Source organism: Lactuca serriola, chromosome 2 (genome assembly GCF_051521515.1).
Source record: "Lactuca serriola cultivar US96UC23 chromosome 2, Lser_US96UC23_V15, whole genome shotgun sequence".
Classification (NCBI taxonomy): Eukaryota; Viridiplantae; Streptophyta; class Magnoliopsida; order Asterales; family Asteraceae; genus Lactuca; species Lactuca serriola.
Window position 1 is genome coordinate 196679715 of NC_136409.1, and position 26361 is coordinate 196706075.

Consider the following 26361-nt stretch of genomic DNA (forward strand, 5'->3'; position numbering starts at 1 on the left):
ATCTTTATGTTGGATTAGGTGTCTAAGCCCATAAATATAATTGGTATAAACTTGAATTGATGGTAGCACAGTCCTTTTGGGTTGCCCTCAAAGCTGGCAACTGGATAAGGATTATTTTTGGAGGGAAAGATAATTTATTATTTGATTAATAAATTGGAATAATTAATTTGTTAATATATTATGAGAATAATATATTAATTATAAATTATAATATTTAATTAATTATTTATTCATAAACTAATTGGAAATCATTTTGGGATTAAATAGATTAATTAAAAGTGCAAGTTATATTTGGTTATTTATTAATAGTTGAGGAAAGAAGGCTCTATAAACCTCCTTTATAGAGGTGGATGAAATCTTCTAGGGTAAGGCCTAGAATTTTTGTCCAAGGCTCTTGGATGGAAGGTTCATGAGTTGTTTGGTCACCAAACAAAGAGATTTGGGTTTCCACCTTAAAAGCTTAGAAGTTAGGAGATAAGTATTTGACTTGATTAATTGTTTTGTTGATTAATATGATTGATCTTTTGAGTGTATAAATAATAAATCTGGATATTAATTAAACTTAATAATTAATGTCAAATATTATTTGGTTTATTTTATAAGTCATTATAAACCTAGTATTTTGAAAAGTTTAAAATACATCCTTATGGATCTAATTATTAATTTAATTAAGTAGTTAATTAAAGGATGATTAATAAACCCATATAATGGTTTAAATTTAATTAAATTGAAAGTTTGATTTATTAAAAGATTAAACCCTTGGAATTTTAGAATGTTTTAAAATACACCTTATAATATGTATATAATTAAAAGTTTAATATTATATATATATATATATATATATATATATATATATATAAGAATAGCCAATCAAATCGCTAGTACACCTCATTCACGAAACCATGCTATAAAGAGGGTATAAGGAAGCAGCCTATAAAATGGCCATTGAATGAGTGTCCACTCTCACCCATCGCTTTCCTGTGTGGTTGAGAGTCGTTAGCCGAACAGATTTGATAGGATACAATCTCATTAATAAGTATAATGACATAAAGTAACTAAAATATTTTCTAAAATCTCACTCTTAGTTACTTTAAGGAAATGTGAATTTGTAAATCCATCAAGTTGCACATTACACTTTATAAGTTGTTAGTGGAGCGTGCGTGGTTAACCGACACTCTAAAGGGGGACTAATAAAGCGTGGTAGTGGGTGTCTCGAAAATTATCGTTGATTAATGGAGCGTGTGTGGTTAACCGAGACATTAAAATGAGATGATAAATGACATCGGGAGTACCAAGCTAATTTGCATGGTTATTCACATCTTGTTGGTGATCCTCAGCATCCCAGTCACAAAAGTGAGAGCATAATCTGCGATTAAACATGCCATTGATTAGATTCAATGAATCTCAAATGATCTAGGAGTTTCATAAAACTGAAACTGGTAAAAGTGTTGCCTACCTAAAATAGATTCGAATTTGATTACGACATCCCTCTTCAAAGTTCGAATCGAAAATATGGATCCTAGCCTTAATTTAAATTTATGGGATAATAATTAAGGATTAAAATCAACTAAATTGAATTCTCTTTTCTCCCTTTATAGATGTTGAGTAAAGACCATAATGGTTTTCCTCGTTCTTTTGGAAATGGTTTTCCTCTACCATCTAAATATGATCCTCTACATTCTGATCAAGGTGAAAGTATGTTTTATTCTTCAAGAAATTGTGGAATTGGACATCATGCTTCTCCAACTCTTCTTCCTCATCCTCCTCCAGTGATTCTCCCTACGTCATATTTTTGTTAAGTTGAAAGATACGAAAACTACTCAAGCCCTTTTGGCATGTAAATATCGAGATGGAATTTCTATGTGTACACATGTTATGGAAATGACAAATTGGATAGGTTGGGTGTCATTTTCCCAAGGGAGCAGGCCATTGATTTGGTTCTACTTTCGCTTCCTAAGTCATATGAACAGTCCATTGAGAACATTTATATGAGTGAGCTCGACGTGACCCTAATTGATGTGACACATATATTGATTGTTACTGAAGTAGAAGTGTTTAAGAGCACAAATGAAGCAAAAGTGTTTGAAGGATCTAAATTCAAAATTTCCATTGACATTGACAATTTTCACAATGGTGGTCCAGAAAAGATTTCTCTTCCCAATGGAAAGGGATCGACAAAGGTTAAACTGTTTGATCGTATGGTAGAGAGAAAGGCTAGTTCTGAGATAGTTCCATGTGTTATCCCCAAAAAGTCTATATTTTTCTATTTCTAATTGAAGGGACATTGGTTGCGAAGCTTCCCAGACTACCTGAAAGATCTTAGAGATAGTAAAGTCAAGTCATGTGACTCTACTTTAGGTACATTCATTATCTAACTCCATTATGTTAACAAGTTCTTATTCATAGACTCTTAATACATGATGTGATGATCACATTTGGATGTTTTGTAGGAGCTAATAGAAAGAAGGAAGCTTAAGAAGAGTGAGTTGAATCTGATCATGAGATACGGATTTCGATTGCATGGTTCGATGATCAAATTTTGGAATCTACTGCTTAGGAGTTATGATAATTTAATATATTGCTTAGGAAATGTCTAGAAACATTGTTTTCACATTTTGATGTTTTGTAGGATCTAAGAGAAAGAAGGAAGCTTAAGAAGAGTGAGTTGAATCTGATCATGAGATACGAATTTCGATTGCATGGTTCGATGATCATATTTTGGAAGCTACTGCTTAGGAGTTATGATAATTTAATAGATTGCTTAGGAAATGTCTAGAAACATTGTTTTCAATTTTGCATTGTAAGGACAAGTTCCAAAATTTTCGTTTATTATCAATAAAAGTGAAATTTTGGTTTATTTAGTTCGTTTACTTTATATTTCCTTACACTGACATTTATGAAAGTGATGGTTTCATTTCTATTATTAGCAATGTTAATTAGGATTTGATTCTTATGATATCACTTGTGGTATTGTCATAATTAACTAAGTGATAACGAATTCTCACCACCCAAGTTTCAATTAGATAGAAACTTGGAGTCATGCAATTCGAATTGCGTGATGTATGAGAATCTTGATCGTTGGAAGATTATGACTAATTCATTGATCACATGTTTATGTGAGTCAAAGTGAAGGACTAATGGATCTATAACATGTTGATATGGACTATGCATATCCACCACAGAGGACGATAAGTCTATTCGTCACAATTTTTTACTGATGTTTCAGTAAGTGTGGTTGTGTTGATAAGATCAAGCATAATTCTGATGCTTTGAAAGGTTTCAAAGAGTAGTAAAGTGAATAAGAAGAATCTATTAGGAAAAAAGATAAAAGTTTCTCCAATCTAAAAAGAAATGAGAATACTTTAATATTGTGTTTTGTGATCGTCTTAATGATTGTGGAACTATATGACAATAAATTCTCAAAGAACCTCTTAGTAAAATTGTATGACTAAGAAGAGGAATCGGATATTGTTGAAATGGTTAAATCGAGAGATAAGTCATACTTCGTTTCCAATCAAGTTTTAAAGTCATACTCTAGTAGCTACAAATCGTATATTGGAAAACTTATTTTAAATTAAGTAGGTTTATAACACATCATGAAACATGGAGTAATAATGTTTTCTTACTCTAGTACATTTGGAATTGGAAGTTGTGATGTTTTGGTTAAAACAAAGAATAAACTAAGACCAATTCATGAAGTTTTTTTTGTCGGGAATCCACACTAACTTTTGAATATTTATTTTAGCTCATCAAGGAATGTTCATTAAGAGGGAAAATTATATGTAAAGAAGTCAGTAGGAGTCTTATTGATCTTGAGAGTTTCAGGAGTCAATCGACAATGAACCTTTTAGTTATCACTTGCACACAACCTGAGGTTGATAACCTATCGTGTTAAGTTGACACATCCTTGTTTCTGTGCACCTTCCAGTTAAGTTGGCAATATGTAACGTCCCAAAAATAAGACCCAAAAATTTTACTTTTAGTTTAAATAAAATGGTAATTCAAAACAATTTTCATGCAACCAAGATTGACCAAAGTATGTTACTACATCATATCATATCAGAGTAAATCACAAAATACAAAATCGAGTGGTGGGTGCTCTATAATCATCCCGGGCTCTTCCCTTTTCGTACTAGAAGTACATGTAACATAAACTGAAAACCGTAAGCACAAAGCTTAGTGAGTTCCCCAACATACCACATACCATACATAATAAACACATACTGAGCCCCTGCCCTTCATCGGGTCCTGCCCGACATCAAGTCCCACCCTGCCTCGGGCGCCGCCCGAAATTAAGCCCCGCTCGGTTTACAAAACTGTCAATCACCAGGCCCCACCTGACATCGGACCCTGCCCGACACACATATAAGAATATAAACACATAATCATACTAACACATGCAATAATCACAAAGATGATAACATATAATACAATCATTGGCCTTGCTTGGCATCGAGCCCTACTCGGCATACATACCAATGCATAACATGCAAGAGTCACACATACATCTAGCATTCTAACATAATAAACCATGGGTCGACATTAGTTCCTTCGACCCACTAAACAAAGTAAGGAAACTCACCTCAGACTGCTGAATCTCATAGATAAATCTATGGCTGCTGGTCCGCTAAAATCCGTGCGCTATCAACATAAAATAACATCCAATTAATAATTGGATCCCTTAACATAGGGTAAAAGAACTTTTACCCTTAACATAACTTGGACCAAGGCCAAGGCCCAATCCAACCACCCAAAAGGCCCAAATTCCAAAATGATCACCCAAAGCCCAAATATAGCCCAATCTTCCAAATTGGGCCCAAATCCCTTCGTGGGTCTTCAACCAAAAGAGTCCAATAAAATAGAATCAGCCCAAAAATAGAATTTTGATGGCCCAACAAATCCCTAGACTCCGAAGGTCCAACATGGGCCCAATACCGAAAAACCCAAGATTTTGAAGCCTACTGCTGAGTACGCGGGGCGTACTCAGATCGTACGCTTAGCGTACACGCTCTGGGGCTTGTACGCACAACGTACCAACTTGAACACCCAACGTACTCCTCAATTGGCCATCCCACATCATTAAGCACTTAATTCGTCAGCCTTTACTCCATACTCTCAGATATGACTTCCTTAAGGTGACTTATCATGTAAAGTTTGCAACTTTACGTGCATACATTGCTTAATGGGGTTCTAGAGCTCAAAAGAGCTTAACAAAGGTTCTTAACACATGCATGAGCCCATAAACACCACAAAGCTTGCATTTTTATGGACAAAGGGACCAAAAGAAACCTAAATCTACCATCAATTACTTATGGAGTGAATCAAGAAGCTCATCAATCACTCCAAGGACTCAAAAAGCATAAAAATAGCAACATAAATAGATCTAGCGTCATAGATTAGCAAGTTGTGAGCTTTTTACCTAAAAAGCCATGAAAATGATGAGCTAATCCCGGATCCTCAAGCTCCAAGCACAACTCCAAACACAAATCTAGCGCCAAAATATCACTTTGAGCCGTTAATTTCTTAATCCAACAAACCCTAATTTCTTAGCCTATTAAGACCCTCTAACACATGCATGGGCTAAATATCACATCCAAGATCACATTTTTATGCTTCAAGACACTCCCAAACATCTGAAAGGACAATTCAAAAGGATTAGAGTATGTCATACTCATAATACCAAGCTCATAAAAATAACCACAAATGTAAGGCTAACAAGATCTAAATGAAATCAACATCAAGTTCAGAACTTTATACCTCCAAAGGGTGTCAATAGATGGTAGGATTTTGGATCCAAAGTGTTCCACTCTTCAAGGATTTTCTTCTCTTCTAACTTATTCCTTTAAGGACACAAAAACATACACAAAAGCTCAAAAATACACTTGAGAGAATTAGGGTTGGCTAAGGAACAATTTCCCAGATGAAGACTGATCAGGAAAAAGGGTTTAAGGCTCATAATGGGGATTAAATAGGGTGCAAACCCTAAAATTTTAGGGTTTAAACCCCAGATACGTACGTGTTGCATACATCACGAGTATGCCCCGTGTACTAACACAAATTTGTGGTTTCCATAAAAGGCTACAAGGGACCATTTTGCAATCAATTCTTATATCAAGGGTTAAAAGTGCAATTTCTGGAAATCGAGGTGCTACATGAGTATTTTGGTGAAAGACTATGTTTTGAACTCTCCAAAAGGGTCTTCAAAATAGTTTTTCTAATTGTCATCGTATATGGTTTGTAACACCCCGACTCCCAGGTACAAGTTTTACGCATTTTATGACATAAAATAGGACCTACTCGACGAGTTGGTTGCCCCCAATTTTTCGTGTAGAGGCGGGTTAGCCCGCGTGGATAATTGGATCTACTTGGCGAGTCGGAGGACCCGGACTCGACGAGCAGGAGCTGGGAGATGAAACCCTAATTTTTAGGGCTTGCACCCTATTTAAAGGACCTTAAGTCCCTTCCTCTAGTCCTTTACCACCCCCTTGACGGCTGAGACAAACCCTAATTGAGATTACCTTGTTCTTGAGTGTTTGTTAGGTTTAAAGAGTGATTTTGGTGCATTTTGTGAAGGAGGTGTGAAGTATAAGAAGCTTGGGGCAAAGAGGATCTTTTGGATCTGACTCTACTTCAGCATGGCATCATTTTGAAAGTATAAAGTCGATACCCTTGCTTATCTTTAGCTAAATCTCTTCATGTTTGGCTTTAGGGCTATCTTTAGCACATTTGGAAGCCATTTTGAGTATTGTGGCAAGATCTGAAGTTATAAGTTCATATTTGAACTCCCCTTGGTCCCTATAGCTATAAAGTTATGAGATTTGGCAAGCTAAGGCCCTTCATTTTGGGTTAAACCTTCCCTTTCACTTGGTTTTGACATTTAGGGCCATACATGTACGTAAAGTTTGCAACTTTATGTGGAAAACATGCCCTATGAGGTTGGATCTGCAATATAGAGCTTTAGGGTGGCTTAAAAACATCTGTATAAGTAATGGACTACATGAACTCGACGAGTCGCTTAGCCGACTCGGCGAGTCGTATGAAGGTTGCCCATATTTGACTCTGCATGAACTCGGTGAGTCAGTAAGAGGAATCGACGAGTCAGTAAGAGGACTCGACGAGTCAGATAGAGTTTTCCCCAACTTCTGGACACACATGGACTCGACGAGTTGGTTGGAAACTCGACGATTTAGTTAGGGTTTAATGACTTTTTGAGTTTTTAAGGAATTCGACGAGTTGCTAGTTGCACTCGACGAGTTGGGTCAACATGGGTTGTTGACTCTAACCGTTGACTTCGACTATGACCAAGGCTTGATCAAGTTTGACTTTTGGGGGATATTTTGGTAATTTGGGAATTTATGGAAAAAGATCATCGGTGGATGTAGGTGTTGTACTTGGAGTTGCATTTGGTGAAGTTTGACTTTATCACTTCGAGCTACGTCTGAGGTGATTTCTCCTCACTATATCAACTGGGTCTAAGGCACCAATTGTAACGCCTGTGTTTCCGGGCTTGCCATTTTTAGCAATGTAATAGTCTAGGTTAACCTTTGTAACCCATTTTGAAATAATAGAAGTGTATTATTTGAGTATTATGTGTTTTGTGCTTAATTGCTTAATTATGTGGTTTGATTAATTAAGAATAAAAATAAGCGTCAAAATTTAAGTGTAAAATAAACTTGATATCTTTGGATAATGTTGTAGTAGTTGAAACGAGGTTTCCGAATATATAAAGAACGCCCAAATCTGACTTCGTATGAGGAAGTTATGATTTTCTGAAGTTTCGACTTAGCGGTATGCAGCCCGAAATACTCGATTTGAGATCGAGCGGTTTTTAGTCGAATCGATCTAAACGAGAATCGAAGATCTCGTTGTTGGTATCGAAGCGATGAAAAGTTAGGCGAGAACGGACGTCAAACGAAGAAGTTATGAATTTATAACGAAATTTTCTGTCCCGGCCTATTAAAAATAAATAAATAAAAAAATAAAGTTAAAATTAGCCGACGAAGTCTAAACGAAATTTGTAGAGCGTAGTCTCACCTTCGCGTGGATATAAAGAACGTCGAAAACGGAGTTAGTATGAAGAAGATATGAATTTCCGAAGTTTATTAAATAATTTGTATTTAAATTTAATTATAAAACCCGGTATTATCCGAAGGGGGAGTCACCGGGCATATCCGAAGTACGCCCAGCGTACTGCTGTACGCCCCGCGTACAGCGAAGCATGACGACCTTCGCACTCGAGTTCTTCGGATGACGAATGCAATGACGATTTCGGACCAGTACGCCCCGCGTACTCCGAGGCTCCAGCCTCCTATAAATAGGATGCGAGGGTTCCGGGCTTATTTGCTCATTTCTCCTCCATTTTGTGCCGAAGCTCTGCATGTAAACCCCCGAAGCCATCCCGACACCCCGGATCTCATATCCAAGTTAAGAAGGAAGTTTCGTGCTCCCGAGATCCCGAGAAGTGCGATTCCCGAGCCGAAGCTCTGCCCGCAAGAAGTTCGATTTTTGTGAAGACCTTCCAGATCTGCGGAAGAATACTACTTCTGCAAGCCGTAGTGATGTCTGATCATCTTCTGATCAAGTGAGTGTATACTACCTTTCATAAACACGATAATAATACAAGTATGGTTTGAGTGTATTTAGTATATTGTTGTTTATATGTGTGAATGTGTATTCACTTTCTTCTATCTTATAGATCAGATTATTTCTCTATGAAATACGTGTTATGTGTGTGTGTGCCTCATCTGTTATGTGGAATATGTATTGATTAAATCATGCTATACAAGTTTTTAAACTATGTATAAAAATATATATTTTTATCTACTAATATGTTGGGTAGAACATGGGTAGATAGTTGGTGTGTAATAAACAGATGAGAGGCCTCGTTGTTGTTTGATTTAGTCATCTAGCGGAGTTTAGATGACGACCACGGACTTTTCTAGACAGTCTTGTGGAACATTAGCAGGCTCGCCACCTGTAGGTGTTAATGAACTTGGGTGTTCATTTGCTGTACTCCATCCCCTCATGGTCGCCTTATTTGACTTATATTGCTGAGGAACCCCCGAAACATGTGTTGTCGCCCCGATGAAATATTCTTAGACTAGGTCCCTTATGTTAGTTGTCTTAGGGACATAAAGCGAGAATAACGGGAATGGGTAATTGGGTTATTGTTGGTTGGTGGAATTAAATATAATTATTTATTGTGGGTTGAAAACCCTATATGCTCACCAGGCTCCCAAGCCTGACCCACTCAGTTTTATTTATATTACAAGAAGTGGCGCGAGGGCATATGATGGATGAACCATCAAATTATTTTGTTTACAAGTTTGTATATGTATATATTTGTTGAATGACTTGTAATGTTATCGTTTATGCTTATTGGTCTGTATCGGAACATGATACCCCGAGTTTTGATTATATAATGAAAATACATTTCTTTTATGAAATGTTTTGGTAAACATTGTTTTATCATGTTTTGTTTTTGGGAACACATTACGCAACTCTTTCAAATCAAAAGGATTTACTCTGAAATTATTTAAAAGCATAAATGAAAATCGGTCTTTTTTGGCCGAGATTTTGGGTATGTCATAGTTGGTATCAGAGCATTAGTTTAAGCGAACTAGGAATTTGTAGGATTTCTAGACTTAAACTTAGAATGCTAAGTGAAGTTTTGAGATGTGTGTCTGTGATATTTTAGACACGAGCACTAGTTTATTTTAGGAAAATTGCCTAAAATGCTTTTATGTGCTAAATGTTATATGTTTGCCATATATGATATTATACGTTCGGATCTATGGTATGTTGTCGACCGGATCTAGAAACCTTATGTGTGTAGAATTCTAAGCGTACGTCTACGATATTAGAACTAGCATGTAAACGTTTCGGAGTGATAAGGATGATTTGAATATCTATCGTGATTGAGGATCTAATTTCACCTTATTTGGTGTGTAGATCAAAAATGGTGAGAACAAGAAGTGGAGTTGGAAATGCTGATGAAAACAGGAATCAACCACCAGTGATTGAACAAATACCTATCGTAGCAGCAGCACCTGAGCCAATAACCATGGCTGGTGTGCAAATGATGATTCAAACAATGTTGGATCGTCAGATGGATAAAACTAGACGGTTGCTTCAACAGAATCGTGAAGAACTGTCAATTCGTGTGGAGGAGCCTGAATTAAATGAAGGGCACTTGGAAGATGGAAACTTCAGTGGGTTTGTTGGTCAAGCCAACCCACCGATAGTTAGGCAAAACAACCATGATGGAAGGAATGATGGAATGGGATGCAAGTACAAGGACTTTCTAACTTGCAAACCATCGACCTTCAATGGAAAGGAGGATCCGATTGGAGTTATGGATTGGATCTCCGAAATGGAGTTAGCCTTCATGACTTGTGGTTGCAGAGACAAGTTGCAGACTATCTATGCAGTGCGTCAATTCCGAGGTGGAGCCGTTCGTTGGTGGAACACTCTAGGGAAGACTTTGAGCCCTAATGAGCCACTACAATTGACATGGTCAGAGTTCTTGGTGCAGTTCAAGCGCAAGTTCTGCTCGGCTCAAAATCTGTTGGAACTAGAGAACAAGTTTCTAACATTGACGAAAGGCAGCATGTGAGTTGATGAATACACCAATAACTTCACCGATAAGATGGAGTTTGCCTTGCGTATCGTCCCAGACGAGTTGACAAAGGTGGACCGGTATGCGAAGGGACCCCCATGGGAGTACGAGGTGCCAGTACGTCAGGCACATACTCTAGAGGCAGCTATCTGGGCTGCCAAGTCGGTTGAGAACATGATTAAGGGGAGAACCACCGACAAGGTTGAGGTTGGTGATAAGAGAAAGTTGGAGGGAACATCTGGTTCCGGTAAGAAGGGCAAATTTTTGAAATCTAATTCGAAAAAGTTTGGAGGAAAGGGAGGCGAAGCGAAGTGGTGTGATAAGTGTAAGAAAAAGCACTTTGGGAAATGTAGCGAGGATGTAACCTGCTACAAGTGTGGAAAGGTTGGACATTTTGCCAATGAGTGTCCGAACAACAAAAGGATGTGTTTTGGTTGTAATGAAGAGGGGCATATTTTGAAAGACTGTACGAAGAAGAAGTAGGCATCAAAGCCCAACATTCCACCAAAGCCGAAGGCGAGAACCTTCCAGATGACACTTGAGGCTGCGAAAGATGAAGCTGATGTCGCTTCAGGTACCTTTCTCGTAAACGAATTACCTGCTCAAATTTTGTTTGATTCTGGAGCCAACTACTCCTTTATTTCGCATGAGTTTGGTAGAAAGCTAGCTTTGCCTGTTGATAGACTAGATAATGCTTTATTAGTCGAAGTTGCTAGTGGCAAGTTTGTACCTGTTAGCCATCGTATGAAAAACATCTTAATCGACCTTAATGGGAATAAGTTTCACGAGGAATTATTGCCTATCGAACTAAATGGTTTCGACATCGTGTTGGGAATGGATTGGCTTAGCGCCAATGATGCTGAAATTTTATGCAAGAAGAAGATAGTTAAAGTAAACCCGCCTGGGAAAGATTCGTTTATGGTGTATGGGGACAAACGGCGAGTGAATTCTGGAATCATTTACCTAATGAAAGCCAGAAAGTGTTTGACTAAGGGATGTACATCATATTTAGCATTCGTGATTGATGCTAAGAAAGAAAAGAAGGTGATGCAGAGTATTCCAGTGGTGTGTGATTATCCGGAAGTATTTCCCGAAGATCTTCCTGGATTACCACCTGATAGACAAGTGGAATTCAGAATTGACTTGTTACCAGGAACCACCCCAATAGCAAAAGCACCTTACCGACTAGCACCGACGGAGATGAAGGAGCTGATGATGCAACTTCAGGAGTTATTGGACAAAGGTTTCATTAGACCTAGTTCATCGCCCTGGGGAGGTCCGGTGTTATTCGTGAAGAAGAAAGATGGAAGTATGAGAATGTGCATTGATTACAGAGAGCTGAACAAGGCAACAATAAAGAATAGATATCTGTTGCCAAGGATTGATGACCTGTTTGATCAATTGCAAGGTTCGAGCTATTTCTCGAAGATCGATCTAAGGTCAGGATATCATCAGCTAAAAGTAAGAGAGCAAGATATCGAGAAGACTGCATTCAGAACTAGATATGGACACTACGAGTTTTTGGTTATGTTGTTTAGACTAACCAATGCTCCAGCAGCATTTATGGATTTAATGAATAGGGTTTGTAATCCTTTCCTTGATAAATCCGTGATAGTGTTCATAAACGACATTCTGATTTACTCGAAAAGCCAGGAGGAGCATGGCAGACACTTGCGAGAAGTGTTAGAAGTTTTGAAGCAGGAGAAGCTGTATGCAAAGTTCTCCAAATGTGATTTTTGGATTCGTGAAGTCCAATTCTTGGGTCACGTGGTCAACCAAGAAGGGATAATGGTTGATCCAGCGAAGATCGAAGTTGTGATGAAGCGGGAGCAACCGAAAAGTCTCACGGAGATCCGAAGCTTTTTAGGATTAGCCGGATATTACCGAAGGTTTATCCAAGGTTTTTCTTCGATTTCTTCTCCATTAACAGCTTTGACCCACAAAGGAGCTACTTATGCTTGGAGTGATAAGCATAAGGAAGCATTCGAGAAGCTAAAGAAAAAGCTATGCGAGGCACCGATACTTTCTTTACCCGATGTAGTTGAAGACTTCGATGTTTATAGCGATGCGTCTGGGGTTGGATTGGGTTGTGTTTTGACACAAAGAGAAAAGGTGATAGCATATGCGTCTCGACAGCTGAAGGAGCATGAAAAGAATTACCTGACTCATGATTTGGAGTTGGCAGTGGTAGTTTTTGCTCTGAAAATATGGAGGCATTACCTCTATGGCACGAAGTGCAAACTTTTCACTGATCATAAGAGTCTCCAATATCTCTTTAATCAGAAAGAATTGAATATGAGGCAACCACGCTGGCTAGAGTTACTTAAAGACTACGACTGCGAGATACTTTACCACCCCGGTAAAGCTAATGTTGTTGCTGATGCTCTCAGTCGGAAAGTCAATCTTGAAAGGAAAATGCCAAGAGCGTTGAGAATTGAAGTTGTCTCGACCATTTTGGAAAGTATAAAGAAAGCTCAAAGCAAAGCTTCTGAAAAGAATGACTGAAATGAGGAACGTTTGGGCAAAACGTTGGTGTTCGGTGTAAACAGTCATGGACTGAAGGTGTTCCAAGATCGGATTTGGATACCTAAGACAGGAGGAGTAAGAGATCTTCTGATGGAAGAAGCTCACAAGACCATGTACTCGATTCATCCCGGTAGCACTAAAATGTATAGGGACCTAAAGCCCTACTACTGGTGGCCGACGATGAAGCTTGATGTTGCAAAGTATGTGGCCGAGTGTGTGACTTGTGCGAGAGTTAAGACAAAACATCAGAAACCATATGGGAGTTTAGAACCTTTACCTGTGCCTATGGGTAAATGGGAAGACATTGCGATGGATTTTGTCACTAAACTACCCAGAACAAAAAATGGTCACGACATGATTTGGGTGGTCGTTGATCGATTCACTAAGAGTGCGCATTTCATAGCAGCCAAGGAGAAATGGTCTATGGAGAATCTTGCGAATTCTTACGTGAAGGAAATTGTGAGGCTTCACAGTGTTCCGTTAACGATTGTGTCGGATCGTGATAGCTGTTTCACCTCGAGGTTTTGGAAAAGTCTACAAGAGAAATTGGGTACCAAGTTGTGTTTAAGTACAGCTTACCATCCGCAGACTGATGGTCAAAGTGAAAGAACGATAAAACACTTGAAGATATGCTAAGAGCATGTACCTTGGAATTCCTAGGTAATTGGGATGAACATTTACCATTGTTAGAATTTTCCTATAATAATAGTTTTCACGCGAGCATTAAGATGGCACCTTATCAAGCTTTGTATGGACAGAAGTGTCGTACGCCGTCTTGTTGGCTTGAGGCTGGGGAAAATCAGTTTATGGGACCGGAGATGGTCCATCAAACTGCTGAAAAGTTGAAAATAATTAGTGTCACACCCCCGAACCAGACGGCGGAAACGTCCGGGGGCTGTCGTGACTCAATTGAATACCATAACATTGAATATATGAAACATAACAACATTCGTCACCATGCATTAATATAGTACAACCAGTAGAATTTGCATGAAGTATATTGTTTAAACATTACATTCCCAAAAATAAATTGTTCGATTCGTACATCAATACACTGCAAGCCATCACTGAATATGATTTCCTTTGGTTCACTGGTTCCCTGAGAATACAAGTATTTTGAAAAACGTCAACATATGAAATGTTGGTGAGTTCATAAGTAGTGTTTGAAATCCAATGTTTGTATTGTTTGAAAACCACCAGAAAATCCGATATTTTCTGAAAAGAAAAAGCTTTTGAAAACGTTTGTGAAGATCCATAGGTATGCTTGTTTGTTTCTATACTTGTAAAAAAAATTGTTCATTGAAGTTGTATGCATTTCAAATCTGTATGTATTGAAAACCCTAGGAAAACCCGATGTTTTCCTAATTCCTTGAATTACATGAAGTTACATTGAAACCATTGCATAGCGTATAGTGTCAGTCCCAGGCGACGTTGGATTATTTTGAGCATGATTAGTTGCTACAAACATGCATTACACAAACGACCAGTTTATAGCTATACTAACGATCCCGTAGGCGTCGTCCGTACTAATCACGTTATCCAACCGCCCTGACTATGTGTAGTCCCACATCCGAAGAGAAAGAGGACACGAAGACCTCTATGACTCTATTAACCGGTTGGGGATAAAATGTGTACGAGGGGTCCCCGACCCGCCTCGCAAAAAAATGTAGACTTTACTAGCAATACCAAAGGACCCTTGGGGACCAGTAGTATACAAGCCATTGAAAGTCCCTCTACGTTGTGCCAAGTCGGTGAAACCCAACACTTCGTAGAAAAAAAATGTCTTCGGGCCTTAAGATTAGGTCGTTGGGCTAGCTAGGCCCAACAAACAAGATTTTACACTTTTGGGGCCCAAAGATGGTGCGTAGACGTCTGTGCACACTCGCATGTAAATTGAGTTCCCAAACGTTATTTGTATGTATCGTAGTGTCGCCATGTTAGTAGTTTCGGATTTTCATTGGTTCGAGACCGAACCAATTCGTTTTACAACGATTTTGGTATTGTAGTGTATTGTATTTCGTCGATAGTCGCGGTACCATTGTTTGATCAAATTGCATGTATTGAATTAGCCTTGAAAGTTTTCTGTTTCAGCCCCTCATTGTTTGTAAAATTTACTTTTTCACCCCTTTAATTGAATACTTTCCGGTTTGGTCCTTAAATCAATTTTCTTGACATTTTAACACCAAAAATTATTGAAATTAATATTTTTCAGCATATTTTTCATAGAAAACAGTGTAAGTCCCTGAAAATGCAATTTTCTCGGTTATAACCCTTCTTTTTCGCAACTTTGACAATTTTGACCCAAATTGTAAGATTTTTGCAATTTTGGTCCTTTTTAAATTTAAAAGCATTTTAAACCTTTGAAAAGGACTTGGAACAATTATAGTCCACCGTTTTACAGAAAAATACAGTTTTGACCCTCCAAAACAGGAAATCTCGCATAATGGGCCTCATTGGGCCAAAAATGTCATTTTTAGCCCATTAAGCTTGAAATTTATGTTTTTAATCCTCTAAATGCGTAAATTTCCAGAAATTGTTTTATTGAAACTGTTTTGGCACACCTCATCCATCAGAATTCGTGGTATGTCAATTTGGGCCCTTAATTTTGTATTTTTCACATTTTAGGCCCAAAATTTGTGTTTTTAGTCCAAAGAAAATTGTTACTAACTACTTAGCTATTTTTCTTGAAACACTTTGTATGTAGAAATATATTTGATGCTAAAATCATTTAACATAAGATATATCTCGGTTTTGAGGGGTTTTATGGCTAGATCCAACATTATAACACACAAAAGCATACATGTAAGCATGGAAATCATACAAGGCATACAAAACACATATAGATCTACACTTTCACTTGTATTCCCCCCCCCCCCCCCCCACAAAACTCATAAAAACAGAAAATAGGGGGTATGAAGCTCACCTTAGGGTGTGATTTTCGGTTTTTGGAAGAAAAGATGGAAGAAAACTTGGTGATTTTTGGCCTTAGCACCTTTCCTTGGTAGATCTCGAGTTTGAGATGGTTCTAGGATGCAAGATCACGATTTTTGCATAGATTAGGAAGGGATTTTGATAACAAAAAGAATCTAAATCATAGATCCATGCATAATCTTACCTTAGATGAAGAATTTGTGGAAATTTCCTCTTGAATGCTTCCTAAAACTCGAGATTTTTGAGTGGAGAGGGGGGGATGTTCTTGAGAGAGTGTGAGAGATTTTTGTGAGTGTGTGTGGGTGTATGGCCGAGAGTGAGAGAGATAGGAAAAAGAGATGTGATCTTTGAAGTGATATGCTCCTAGAAGTATGAGTTGTGCATGGAAACATGTTGGATATTAATGAGGTGGCAAGCAAATAGTCAACTCTTCCATTTCTTCTTGGACTTGGGCCTTGGGCCGAGAATTTGAAAGGGAAAAAGGAAGAATTTGGGCCTTTGCCCCTAAGCCCAATATTAGAGTTAATTTGGGTGAATTTTCTCATAAAAGAATATAGTATGATTTTTTCCATTTTTGTTGAACTAGTTTAGGGTATTCATGGATCAAAGCTTTCAATTCATTTCATTCTAGGCCCAATATGGCCCAAAATGTTGAAATAAATTAGTGTGGGTCCAATTAGAGCCCAATTAGGGTTCTAAGCCCATGATAGTCTAATTGGAAGCTTATTGGTCCATTTGGATCCAATAAGGGAGTCCTAGTCCAAAGTGGACTTAAACAAGGACTTCTAGGGTTTCCAATTGTTTGGTGACTATTTGTAGTACTTGTATAATGTATTTGATTGAAGTTTTTGAAGTCATAATCATAGGTGTTACACATGTTCTTAAGGTTTTTGATTCACATTAGCTTGAATGTATAGATTACATAACAAAAAATTTCCAGTTGTGACAATTAGGGAAAGAATGTTAGCAGCTCAGGATCGTCAAAAGAGCTATGCTGACAAGAAGCGAAGACTGATGACTTTTGAAATTGGAGATTCGGTTTTGCTTAAATTCTCGCCGTGGAAGGGACTTATAAGATTTGGTAAAAGGGGAAAGTTAAGTCCAAGGTTTATTGGACCATTTAAAGTTCTTCAGAGAATTGGGAACCAAGCTTACAAGCTCGAACTACCAGAAGAACTGAATGGAATCCACAACACTTTTCATGTGTGTTATTTGAGGAAGTTCACGGGAGAAGTTCCCGACATAATTCCAATTTCTGAATTGAGAATTGATGAGAACAAAAGGTTGATTGAAGAACCAGAGGCAATTGTTGACCGGAAGACTAAGAAGTTGCGACGCAAAATGGTTGGGTTAGTGCTTGTCCGATGGAAACACACGAGTGGGCCGAATCTCACCTGGGAGACGGAGAGTGACATGTTGAGTCGCTATCCGCATTTGTTTGTTGGTGTGTGATTCCGGGGACGGAATCATTCTAAGGTGGAGAGAATTGTAACACTTGTGTTTCTGGGCTTGCCATTTTTAGCAATGTAATAGTCTAGGTTAACCTTTGTAACCCATTTTGAAATAATAGAAGTGTATTATTTGACTATTATGTGTTTTGTGCTTAATTGCTTAATTATGTGGTTTGATTAATTAAGAATAAAAATAAGCGTCAAAATTTAAGTGTAAAATAAACTTGATATCTTTGGATAATGTTGTAGTAGTTGAAACGAGGTTTCCGAATATATAAAGAACGCCCAAATCTGACTTCGTATGAGGAAGTTATGATTTTCTGAAGTTTCGACTTAGCGGTATGCAACCCGAAATACTCGATTTGAGATCGAGCGGTTTTTAGTCGAATCGATCTAAACGAGAATCGAAGATCTCGTTGTTGGTATCGAAGCGATGAAAAGTTAGGCGAGAACGGACGTCAAACGAAGAAGTTATGAATTTATAACGAAGTTTTCTGTCCCGGCCTATTAAAAATAAATAAAAAAAATAAAGTTAAAATTAGTCGACGAAGTCTAAACGAAATTTGTAGAGCGTAGTCTCACCTTCGCGTGGATATAAAGAACGTCGAAAACGGAGTCCGTATGAAGAAGATATGAATTTCCGAAGTTTATTAAATAATTTGTATTTAAATTTAATTATAAAACCCGGTATTATCCGAAGGGGGAGTCACCGGGCATATCCGAAGTACGCCCAGCGTACTGCTGTACGCCCCGCGTACAGCGAAGCATGACGACCTTCGCACTCGAGTTCTTCGGATGACGAACGCAATGACGATTTCGGACCAGTACGCCCCGCGTACTCCGAGGCTCCAGCCTCCTATAAATAGGATGCGAGGGTTCCGGGCTTATTTGCTCATTTCTCCTCCATTTTGTGCCGAAGCTCTGCGTGTAAACCCCTGAAGCCATCCCGACACCCCGGATCTCATATCCAAGTTAAGAAGGAAGTTTCGCGCTCCCGAGATCCCGAGAAGTGCGATTCCCGAGTCGAAGCTCTGCCTGCAAGAAGTTTGATTTTTGTGAAGATCTTCCAGATCTGCGGAAGAATACTACTTCTGCAAGCCGTAGTGATGTCTGATCATCTTCTGATCAAGTGAGTGTATACTACCTTTCATAAACACGATAATAATACAAGTATGGTTTGAGTGTATTAAGTATATTGTTGTTTATATGTGTGAATGTGTATTCACTTTCTTCTATCTTATAGATCTGATTATTTCTCTATGAAATACGTGTTATGTGTGTGTGTGCCTCATCTGTTATGTGGAATATGTATTGATTAAAGCATGCTATACAAGTTTTTAAACTATGTATAAAAATATATATTTTTATCTACTAATATGTTGGGTAGAACATGGGTAGATAGTTGGTGTGTAATAAACAGATGAGAGGCCTCGTTGTTGTTTGATTTAGTCATCTAGCGGAGTTTAGATGACGACCACGGACTTTTCTAGACAGTCTTGTGGAACATTAGCAGGCTCGCCACCTGTAGGTGTTAATGAACTTGGGTGTTCATTTGCTGTACTCCATCCCCTCATGGTTGCCTTATTCGACTTATATTGCTGAGGAACCCCCGAAGCATGTGTTGTCGCCCCGATGAAATATCCCGAACCGGTGCTGTCTGCCGACAATCCCTCGCATAGTGCCCCTCCTTTCCGCACTTGCGACATGCACCACCGGACCTACAAACTCCGGTGTGACTCCTTCCACACTTCCCACAAGTGTGGCTACTCAGATCCCCCACTCTAGAATCAACGGTCTTGGACCGTTTCGGCGCCGGCTGCGACTGCACTGGAGCCTGCCTCAGCTCACGCAACTGCAACTCAAACTCTAACTCACGCCGCGTGGCGGCCTCCTGCTACTCCAACAGGGTCTCGCACCTCTGCGTAGACACAAACTGTCTGATGTCCCTGTTGAGCATGCTCAGATATCGAAACATCTGAGCCTGATCCAAAGCGAACTTTGGGCAGAACATTGCCCTCTCAATGAACATCCTGGTGATCTCAGTCACCGAATCCGAATCCTGCTTTAACTCAAGGAACTCCTGAGCCAATCTCTCCCTCTCCACTTGCAGAACATAACGAGTGCTGAACATCTCTCTGAACTGATCCCATGAAACCGCAGCCCTCTGCGCTTCTGAATATGACCCCGTGGTCAATCTCCACCAATCCTTCGCCCCGAGCCTCAACAGGTTCAGAGCACACCTCACCCTCTGATCAGTAGGGCATGAACATGTGAAGAAACACCCCTCCACGTCCGATAACCATCTCATAGCGACAATCGGATCCTGAACTCCATCAAAGGTGGGAGGCTTCGTATTATCGAAGTCCCGATACTGAAAGCCCCGACCAGCTCCTCCCCCTGCCGCAACTACAACCGTTGTAGCCGCCGCGGCAGCCGTGTCTGTGAGAGCTGCATAGCGCTCATCAAAATACTCAACCATGGCAGTCTTGATCGACCCAAACAGCTCCGGCAACTCAGCCCGGAACAACGCAGCAATCTCATCACGCAGGATCTCACGAATCCTCGCATCCAGCTCGCACGTGCTCATCTGACCTATAACCTCGGGCGGTACTGACCCGCCTGGAACTCCCTCTCCTGCTCCCGATCCTGACCCGGATCCACTCCTAGCATGCCTCGGAATCTCCATATTGAAAATCACCACAAAGACTCAGATACTTCCCACTATCCTGGGAACCAACTCTCTCAACCCAACCCTAGAGGTCATGGTTTCCCTGATACGCGTATGGGTCCTGTGCTTTCAGTAGTACGGGCCCATACTACCTTCCACACCTACCCATATTTGTATGAAGTACTACCACCACACCCTAGAGAAACATGCATAACAACGCTCAACCCTCACAACTAGAGGAACACTGGAAATCTCTCACAAGGAAACCCTAGGCTACAAGCATCACAAATCAGGCAACATTATCATGAAATCCTGAAGATCCCTAGCCTAGCACTAGCATGCTGTTCTAACAAAGCTTAAAAACAAATATCATGTATGGTATTTTGGGGTTACTTACTGGCTCCGGCTGATCGTACCTCCGCGTCCTCCTTTACTCATTTTGAAAACCATTTTAAATACTCTTTTGAAAACTCTCCTCGATTTGAGACTGGAGTCACACGAGTGTTCCTCCAATTCACTCAAACCAAGGCTCTAATACCAACTTGTAACAACCAAAAATTTCAACCAATTTAAAATTTTCAAAAACAACCCGATTCCATTAAAGTTTATTACAAAAGGGTTTTCAATACAATTTATTTTAAGTATTTCCAGAATCTCATCACAATATAAACACGAGGAGCGGTACGATCATGCCTTCGCCTTGCCACGGTCTCCTGAAGAACCTGAAAAACATTAAACCACAACTGTAAGCCCGAAAGCTTAGTGAGATATCCCCAAAATACCAACCACATAAACCATACACGCATAACATGCCATAACATATCCGATCACAGAACAACCATGCACTTAGGGTTTACTGTGGGACTGGTCCGCTGCACCGGCCAACAGTCCACCTGGTCCACCCTCTGAGTCTAGCCATATACCCCGAGTCTACAGTGTGATTGGTCCGCCCGCACCGGGCCTTCAATCCACCTGGTCCACTCTTCGAATCTAACCACATACATCGAGTCTGCAGTGTGATTGGTCCGCCCGCACCGGGCCTTCAATCCACCTGGTCCACTCTCTGAGTCTACAGTATGACTGGTCCGCCTGCACCGGGCCTTCAGTCGGCCTGTTCCACTCTCCGAGCCTCGGCACGTCTGGTCCGCCCTCTTGGGGCCTACAGCCTATCCGGACCGCTCGCTGGGCCTTCGGGACAACCGGTCCGCCCTGGGTATCTTGGCCTACAGCACAAAGCAGGACCCGCCTCAACCTAACTCCAGTCCAAACAACTATGTTCACATATACATACAATCATATAGCAATTCACAGTCAACAAGCAGATCAAACAGATCACATAACATATCATCATCCTAACCAGGATACCGACCTAACCGGTCACTAGCATAGCATCACCCTATCTCTCAGGATACCGATCTCAATTAGGTCTCTAACATATACCATCCTAGCTACCAGGATGCAAACATATCAAAGCAATAACATAACAACAACTACCCGGATCGCAATCCGATAAGGGTCGGCCTTGGTGCCTTAGACCCTGTTGATATAGTGAGGATAACTCACCTCGAAACTGCCGGCTGAAAGGATAAGATCCCGCTACTCCAAACTCCGACACGAACTCCTCCACTGAACAACAACAAGGCACTGAACTCATTAAATACCCATAATTACCAAAATACCCCTGGAAGACAACTGGTCAACCCTTGGTCAAAGCAAAAGTCAACCCCTGACTGACTCTACTCGCCGAGTCAACCCGATGACTCGCCGAGTCCCCAAGCTCAGAACTTCCCTCAATCCGCGACCTAACTCGCCGAGTCACCCCGAGACTCGCCGAGTCCAACAACTCTGAGTCCACTCGCACACAGCTCACCGAGTCATCCCTTGACTCACCGATTCTCGACTCAACCAGAAAATATTGGGACTCTTCGACAAGACTCGCCGAGTCCAAGAACAGACTCGTCGAGTCTAAGGCTATCTTCAACCTACTCGCCGACTTGTTCTTCCAACTCGTCGAGTTCCAGGCCATCTTCATCCAACTCGTTGAGTCTACCCATGTGACTCGCTGAGTACCACCGGTTTGAATCCATACAGAAGCATTCCAGGCCATGCAATTGATCCAAAACATAGATCTAGCCTCCTACAACCCATCCATCATGTAAAGTGGCAAACTTTACGTGAATCCAAAGAGATCTAGCCCTTTTACACTTTAGGGCTAGGGTTTGGGACATGATAGCTTCACTACACACTCAAACACAGGGACTTTCAGGCATTCCAACCCTTCTCCATTCCAGATCTGAGGTAGCAACCTCAGATCTAACCTCTAAACTCCAAAACACCAAAAGATATGATCTCTAACACCCCCAAAATGAAGAATCTAGACAATAGCAGCCCAAACAATGAAATGATACCTCAAAAGGAAGCTCCAAGAGAAGATTAACCTGAATCCTTGCAAAGCCCTTTGATCCAAGTCTCTTTTCCTTCAAGATCTCTTCAACAACCACCTCTCCAAGCTCCAATTCACTCAACAATGGGGGCTTCCTCACGAAATTAGGGTTTCTGGAACTCAAGGGATGATAAGGAGGCTGGGGAGGGAACATAATGTTCTTTATATAGGGCTCAACCTCCGGATTTAGGGTTTTCTCCATTCAGCGCCTACTCGCCGAGTCGGCCACTTAACACGCGACCAAGTCGCAACTCTACTCGCCGAGTCCACCCATGGACTCGCCGAGTTCCCCTTCCAATTTTACTCTTTTAGCCCTTCAACTATACTCTTGCTATTCCGGGATGTTACACATCCCCATTTTTCTCGACCAGAAAATACCGATTTGCTTTTTAAAATAAAATCAGAGTAATCTTTCAAGAGGTGTTGCGGAATTTGTCCCCAACATAAAATGTGATAGACATTTATCAAAGCATTTCTTAAAGAAATGTATTTTCGTTTCATTATAAAACTCGGGATGTCCACATCGATACAGTCCAAAAGCATAAACAGAACTTACATTCATTTACACTAGTGATTTACATCTCCTTTAATCTCTCAGTGTAATGTGGCTTTGTATCGGCACCTGTGATACAAATAAACTGAGTGGGTCAAGCTTGGGAGCCTAGTGAGCATATAGAGTTTTCAACCCACAAACAATAAATTTATTAATTTTTTTTATCAACCAACAATAAATTTATTAATTTCATCAACGAGCAATAAACTTATCAACCCACAATAAATAAATTTATTATGTTTAAACATCAAACAATCAACCCAATTCCCCATCCCCATTATCCTCTTTATTCTTAAGGATCCACCCTAAGAAATCAGTTTTTTCCTCGTTCATTTATCCCTAAGGATTAACCTAAGGAATAGACACGAATTCATCTTTTCCTATGGCACAGCTGCAAATGTTATTTATTAGGTGCAACTGCCAATAACATCATTTATTCTCTATTAGGCACAACTACAATTGTTATTTATTAGGCGCAGCTGCAAATAACATCTTTTATTTTCTATTGGGCACAACTGCAAATGTTATTTATTAGGCACATATATTTATTAGGCACAACTGCAAATGTTATATATATATATATATATATATATATATATATATATATATATATATATCATCTTTCATCCCTCATTCTTTATCTACCCATGTTTTACCCAACATATTTGTAGATATAAAATACATATACAGTTTAAAATCTATATAAAACATTCTTTCAACATCAATCTCAAATAAACAAACAACATATATACACATAACATGTATTTTATATTAAATACTTCATATCTATGTGTAAGATGAAAGTGACTATACACTCACATTGATAAGATGACGATTGGACAACACCTCGTCTCTTGAAACAATCATTTCCGATAAAACCGGGATGTTTTCCCAAAAACTGGGCTTTACGCGGGCAGAGTTTCAGCTCGAAACTCTTTTTCTCGGGATCTTCGGGGCGTCAGGACTTGCTTCGGGTTGTTATCGGGACTTCGGGGGGCTAAAAGTAGGCTTAATGATGAGAAAAGTAGGAGAGAGCTTGAGAAATTAGCAACCAAAATCGGTTGCCTTCGATTTCTATTTGTAGGGTGAAAATTTGAGGTTCACCTCGTGAACCAAGTATGTTCACCTCGTGAATTCGATCCTGATCATCTCCTAGGCTTGCCGTGTATCTTCTAGGCTCCAAAGGTGTCATGCAACGAATTCACCTCGTGAACCAAGTATGTTCACCTCGTGAAGGTCTCGAAGTTTGTTCCTCGAACTTCAAAAATCCATATCTTTCACATACGAACTCCATTTTTGATGTTCTTTATATCCACATGTAGGTGAAATTATTCTCTACAACTTTTGTTTAGACTCTATCGGCTAATTTTGATTTATTTTTAATATTATATTTTTAACGGACTGGGACAGGAAAAGTCCGTTAAAAATTTATAACTTCTTCATCAGATGTCCGTTTTCGTCTGTCTTTTTACCATTGAACTACTATCAACAAGATCTTCGATTCTTGTTTAGATTGTTTTGGCTAAAAATCACTCGATCTAAATTTCGAGTTTTGGGCTGCATACTGCTAAGTCGAAACTTAGAAAAATCATAACTTCCTCATACGAAGTCAGATTTGGGCGTTCTTTTTATGCGTGCTCTCGGTTTAACGAACTATATGACTTTTGTTTAGATCACTAAGGCTAAAAATTGTTCGATTGTAAGTTCACTATTTACGTCACGCAGTGTCGTGCCGGTTCTATCGTGAAACTTCGACAGGTCATAACTTCTTCGTTATAACTCGGATTTCAGCGTTCTTTATATGTACGAAATTCTTGTAAGATATACTACAACTTAGTTAAGATTACTACTTATAAATAATTTTCCATCAAAAAGTCATTTTTGACGCTTATCGTTTCTGTAGTGGTGTTGATTTTGATGGCATGTGTGGAATTAGAAAGATCTAGTGATTCATCATACAAATTCAAGAACACAAGGAGTAAATAAATCTTTGTAAGCTCTTATTAGATCTAGAAAGATTATACAAATGGGTTTGTATACAATTTCTCTCTCTAGTCTAACACTCCAAAATGGACTTTTACATTCTTTCTTAATGGGAGTCACTCACTTCCTATTTATAGGAAAGACTCAACCCATTTACACATACAAAGAGGAAAGCCTAAACACTACATCCAAGCATGACTTTGCACCCTAACATTCTCCCCCTCAAAGTTAGGATTGGATGTCCGGCTTTAATCTCCAACGAGCTAGCGCGATCAAGACCAAACTCCCCCTCGAAGTAACACTGGTCTTCAAATCCGCAAATGAATATTCGATAAACCCGAGAAGCTTCGAATACCCATCATTCTCCCCCTTTTTATAATAAAAAAATGATTATAAAACCCACTAAGGATGAGAAGCGCCCGAGGAATAGTCTTCACAGTACTCCCCCTTGATGTGTACCAAACATGAATCACCAAAAATCTTGCACGGAAAAACAATCACGAAAAAGCCACAAAAAATTTCCAATTTATGAAATTTTTTGACTTTTCGGGTGAAAGTTGCAAGATTTTTCAAAAACCGAGTAGATATTGTCACTTTCTGAAACTTGCAGGGACCCGTTGCGCCAAAAACAGTCAAATATGCGAAACTCTAGCCCATTTGCGAAACCGGGCATAAAGCGTAAATTCGCACAAACTGCAGGGACCAGAACTGAAAATTCTGCAATTTCTCAGCTTTTATTACCCATATGCGAAGTTGGGTATAAACTGCCAATATTACAAAACTGCAGGGACTCTTTTCGAAACTTCTGTTTTCTTCCCCAATTCACGAATGTTTCACAGTAACACGCTACTCTTCGCACGTTCAGTTAATTTCTTCGCACATCACTGATGCGAACGAACAAATTCTTCGCATCTTTCATCCAATATAACCAAATATGCAAAATTGATTGAGACAAAATGCGAAACCAATTTTTAATCTCATATGAGAATGAACATTTTGTTTGACGTCCAAATTGCGAATCGTATTACATCCTTATACCCATCGATTGTTCGCATATCATTCACAATCCAAGTTTCGTTCATCTAAAAAAAACTCCAATTCCAAACAAGGTCAATATGCGAACCCAAAATTGAGACCCAGATGCGAACTTAATTTTTCATTACAGCCACTCGATTCCTAAATCATCAA